This window comes from Stegodyphus dumicola, chromosome 5 (genome assembly GCF_044657685.1).
Source record: "Stegodyphus dumicola isolate Sdum_Otavi_A_Nest chromosome 5, ASM4465768v1".
Classification (NCBI taxonomy): Eukaryota; Metazoa; Arthropoda; class Arachnida; order Araneae; family Eresidae; genus Stegodyphus; species Stegodyphus dumicola.
Window position 1 is genome coordinate 4,230,576 of NC_140772.1, and position 6,000 is coordinate 4,236,575.

The following is a 6,000-nucleotide window of genomic DNA, read 5'->3' on the forward strand; positions in this document are numbered from 1 at the left end:
AATAGGTTTTTACTGTTTTGATATATGAAATGTATTTCCAACTGCTCCACAGAAGACATCACAAACTTTTCGAAGAATCTACCCAATTATTATACAAACCCTTTTAGTTCGGGCGCCAGTGTTAGAGTCAATATGTTTTTTACTGTTTTGATATATGAAATGTATTTCCAACTGCTCCACAGAGGACATCACAAACCTTTCGAAGAAGCTACCCAATTATTATACAAACCCTTTTAGTTCGGGCGCCAGTGTTAGAGGCAATATGTTTTTGCTGTTCTGACATGCAGTTCCAACTGCTCCAGGGAGGACACCACGAAGGCTTTTCCGTTGAAGGTATTAGCCCAATTGTATCCACAAACTTTTAGTTCGGGCGCCAGTGTTAGAGTCAATAGGTTCTTACTGTTTTGATATATGAAATGTATTTCCAACTGCTCCACAGAGGACATCACAAATCTTTCGAAGAAGCTACCCAATTATTATACAAACCCTTTTAGTTCGGGCGCCAGTGTTAGAGGCAGTAGGTTTTTGCTGTTCTGAAATATAGTTCCAACTGCTCCAGCGAGGACACCACAGAGGCTTTTCCGTTGAAGGTATTAGCCCAATTGTACACACAACCTTTTAGTTCGGGCACCAGTGTTAGAGTCAATAGGTTTTTACTGTTTTGATATATGAAATGTATTTCCAACTGCTCCACAGAGGACATCACAAACCTTTCGAAGAATCTACCCAATCATTATACAAACCATTTTAGTTCGGGCGCCAGTGTTAGAGGCAGTAGGTATTTGCTGTTCTGAAATGTAGTTCCAACTGCTCCAGCGAGGACACCACAGAGGCTTTTCCGTTGAAGGTAATAGCACAATTGTACACACAACCTTTTAGTTCGGGCGCCAGTGTTAGAGTCAATAGATTTTTACTGTTTTGATATATGAAATGTATTTCCAACTGCTCCAAAGAGGACATCACAAACCTTTCGAAGAAACTACCCAATTATTATACAAACCCTTTTAGTTCGGGCGCCAGTGTTAGAGGCAGTAGGTTTTTGCTGTTCTGAAATGTAGTCCCAATTGCTCCAGTGAGGACACCACAGAGGCTTTTCCGTTGAAGGTATTAGCCCAATTGTACACACAACCTTTTAGTTCGGGCGCCAGTGTTAGAGTCAAAAGGTTTTTACTGTTTTGTTATATGAAATGTATTTCCAACTACTCTACAGAGGACATCACAAACCTTTCGCAGAAGCTACCCAATTATTATACAAACCCTTTTATTTCGGGCGCCAGTGTTAGAGGCAGTAGGTTTTTGCTGTTCTGAAATGTAGTTCCAACTGCTCCAGCGACGACACCACAGAGGCTTTTCCGTTGAAGGTATTAGCCCAATTGTACACACAACCTTTTAGTTCGGGCACCAGTGTTAGAGTCAATAGGTTTTTACTGTTTTGATATATGAAATGTATTTCCAACTGCTCCACAGAGGACATCACAAACCTTTCAAAGAATCTACCCAATCATTATACAAACCATTTTAGTTCGGGCGCCAGTGTTAGAGGCAGTAGGTATTTGCTGTTCTGAAATGTAGTTCCAACTGCTCCAGCGAGGACACCACAGAGGCTTTTCCGTTGAAGGTAATAGCCCAATTGTACACACAACCTTTTAGTTCGGGCGCCAGTGTTAGAGTCAATAGGTTTTTACTGTTTTGATATATGAAATGTATTTCCAACTGCTCCACAGAGGACATCACAAACCTTTCGAAGAAACTACCCAATTATTATACAAACCCTTTTAGTTCGGGCGCCAGTGTTAGAGGCAGTAGGTTTTTGCTGTTCTGAAATCTAGTTCCAATTGCTCCAGTGAGGACACCACAGAGGCTTTTCCGTTGAAGGTATTAGCCCAATTGTACACACAACCTTTTAGTTCGGGCGCCAGTGTTAGAGTCAAAAGGTTTTTACTGTTTTGTTATATGAAATGTATTTCCAACTACTCTACAGAGGACATCACAAACCTTTCGAAGAAGCTACCCAATTATTATACAAACCCTTTTATTTCGGGCGCCAGTGTTAGAGGCAGTAGGTTTTTGCTGTTCTGAAATGTAGTTCCAACTGCTCCACCGAGGACACCACAGAGGCTTTTCCGTTGAAGGTATTAGCCCAATTGTACACACAACCTTTTAGTTCGGGCGCCAGTGTTAGAGTCAATAGGTTCTTACTGTTTTGATATATGAAATGTATTTCCAACTGCTCCACAGAGGACATCACAAACCTTTCGAAGATGCTACCCAATTATTATACAAATCCTTTTAGTTCGGGCGACAGTGTTAGAGTAAATATGTTTTTACTGTTTTGATATATGAAATGTATTTCCAACTGCTCCACAGAGCACATCACAAACCTTTCGAAGATGCTACCCAATTATTATACAAATCCTTTTAGTTCGGGCGCCAGTTTTAGAGGCAATAGGTTTTTGCTGTTCTGAAATGTAGTTCCAACTGCTCCAGGGAGGGCACCACAGAGGCTTTTCCGTTGAAGGTATTAGCCCAATTGTACGCACAACCTTTTAGTTCGGGCGCCAGTGTTAGAGGCAATAGGTTTTTACTGTTTTGATATATGAAATGTATTTCCAACTGCTCCCCAGAGGACATCACAAACTTTTCGAAGAAGCTACCCAATTATTATACAAACCCTTTTAGTTCGGGTGCCAGTGTTAGAGTCAATATGTTTTTTACTGTTTTGATATATGAAATGTATTTCCAACTGCTCCACAGATGACATCACAAACTTTTCGAAGAAGCTACCCAATTATTATACAAACCCTTTTAGTTCGGGCGCCAGTTTTAGAGTCATTAGGTTTTTACTGTTTTGATATATGAAATGTATTTCCAACTGCTCCACAGATGACATCACAAACCTTTCGAAGAAGCTACCCAATTATTATACAAACCCTTTTAGTTCGGGCGCAAGTTTTAGAGTCAATAGGTTTTTTAGTGTTTTGATATATGAAATGTATTTCCAACTGCTCCACAGAGGACATCACAAACCTTTCGAAGAATCTACCCAATTATTATACAAACCCTTTTAGTTCGGGCGCCAGTTTTAGAGTCAATAGGTTTTTTACTGTTTTGATATATGAAATGTATTTCCAACTGCTCCACAGAGGACATCACAAACCTTTCGAAGAATCTACCCAATTATTATACAAACCCTTTTAGTTCGGGCGCCAGTGTTAGAGGCAATAGGTTTTTGCTGTTCTGAAATGTAGTTCCAACTGCTCCAGGGAGGACACCACAGAGGCTTTTCCGTTGAAGGAATTAGCCCAATTGTATCCACAACCTTTTAGTTCGGGCGCCAGTTTTAGAGCCAATAGGTTCTTAATGTTTTGATATATGAAATGTATTTCCAACTGCTCCACAGCGGACATCACAAACCTTTCGAAGATGCTACCCAATTATTATACAAATCCTTTTAGTTCGGGCGCCAGTTTTAGAGGCAATAGGTTTTTGCTGTTCTGAAATGTAGTTCCAACTGCTCCAGGGAGGGCACCACAGAGGCTTTTCCGTTGAAGGTATTAGCCCAATTGTACGCACAATCTTTTAGTTCGGGCGCCAGTGTTAGAGTCAATAGGTTTTTACTGTTTTGATATATGAAATGTATTTCCAACTGCTCCCCAGAGGACATCACAAACTTTTCGAAGAAGCTACCCAATTATTATACAAACCCTTTTAGTTCGGGCGCCAGTGTTAGAGTCAATATGTTTTTTACTGTTTTGATATATGAAATGTATTTCCAACTGCTCCACAGAAGACATCACAAACTTTTCGAAGATGCTACCCAATTATTATACAAACCCTTTTAGTTCGGGCGCCAGTTTTAGAGTCAATAGGTTTTTTAGTGTTTTGATATATGAAATGTATTTCCAATTGCTCCACAGAGGACATCACAAACCTTTCGAAGAATCTACCCAATTATTATACAAACCCTTTTAGTTCGGGCGCCAGTTTTAGAGTCAATAGGTTTTTTACTGTTTTGATATATGAAATGTATTTCCAACTGCTCCACAGAGGACATCACAAACCTTTCGAAGAATCTACCCAATTATTATACAAACCCTTTTAGTTCGGGCGCCAGTGTTAGAGGCAGTAGGTTTTTGCTGTTCTGAAATGTAGTTCCAACTGCTCCAGCGAGGACACCACAGAGGCTTTTCCTTTGAAGGTATTAGCCCAATTGTACACACAACCTTTTAGTTCGGGCGCCAGTGTTAGAGTCAATAGGTTCTTACTGTTTTGATATATGAAATGTATTTCCAACTGCTCCACAGAGGACATCACAAACCTTTCGAAGATGCTACCCAATTATTATACAAATCCTTTTAGTTCGGGCGACAGTGTTAGAGTAAATATGTTTTTACTGTTTTGATATATGAAATGTATTTCCAACTGCTCCACAGAGCACATCACAAACCTTTCGAAGATGCTACCCAATTATTATACACATCCTTTTAGTTCGGGCGCCAGTTTTAGAGGCAATAGGTTTTTGCTGTTCTGAAATGTAGTTCCAACTGCTCCAGGGAGGGCACCACAGAGGCTTTTCCGTTGAAGGTATTAGCCCAATTGTACGCACAACCTTTTAGTTCGGGCGCCAGTGTTAGAGTCAATAGGTTTTTACTGTTTTGATATATGAAATGTATTTCCAACTGCTCCCCAGAGGACATCACAAACTTTTCGAAGAAGCTACCCAATTATTATACAAACCCTTTTAGTTCGGGTGCCAGTGTTAGAGTCAATATGTTTTTTACTGTTTTGATATATGAAATGTATTTCCAACTGCTCCACAGATGACATCACAAACCTTTCGAAGAAGCTACCCAATTATTATACAAACGCTTTTAGTTCGGGCGCCAGTTTTAGAGTCATTAGGTTTTTACTGTTTTGATATATGAAATGTATTTCCAACTGCTCCACAGATGACATCACAAACCTTTCGAAGAAGCTACCCAATTATTATACAAACCCTTTTAGTTCGGGCGCAAGTTTTAGAGTCAATAGGTTTTTTAGTGTTTTGATATATGAAATGTATTTCCAACTGCTCTACAGAGGACATCACAAACCTTTCGAAGAATCTACCCAATTATTATACAAACCCTTTTAGTTCGGGCGCCAGTTTTAGAGTCAATAGGTTTTTTACTGTTTTGATATATGAATAGTATTTCCAACTGCTCCACAGAGGACATCACAAACCTTTCGAAGAATCTACCCAATTATTATACAAACCCTTTTAGTTCGGGCGCCAGTGTTAGAGGCAATAGGTTTTTGCTGTTCTGAAATGTAGTTCCAACTGCTCCAGGGAGGACACCACAGAGGCTTTTCCGTTGAAGGAATTAGCCCAATTGTATCCACAACCTTTCAGTTCGGGCGCCAGTTTTAGAGCCAATAGGTTCTTAATGTTTTGATATATGAAATGTATTTCCAACTGCTCCACAGCGGACATCACAAACCTTTCGAAGATGCTACCCAATTATTATACAAATCCTTTTAGTTCGGGCGACAGTTTTAGAGGCAATAGGTTTTTGCTGTTCTGAAATGTAGTTCCAACTGCTCCAGGGAGGGCACCACAGAGGCTTTTCCGTTGAAGGTATTAGCCCAATTGTACGCACAACCTTTTAGTTCGGGCGCCAGTCTTAGAGTCAATAGGTTTTTACTGTTTTGATATATGAAATGTATTTCCAACTGCTCCACAGAGGACATCACAAACCTTTCGAAGAATCTACCCAATTATTATACAAACCCTTTTAGTTCGGGCGCCAGTGTTAGAGTCAATAGGTTTTTACTGTTTTGATATATGAAATGTATTTCCAACTGCTCCACAGAAGACATCACAAACTTTTCGAAGAATCTACCCAATTATTATACAAACCCTTTTAGTTCGGGCGCCAGTGTTAGAGTCAATATGTTTTTTACTGTTTTGATATATGAAATGTATTTCCAACTGCTCCACAGAGGACATCACAAACCTTT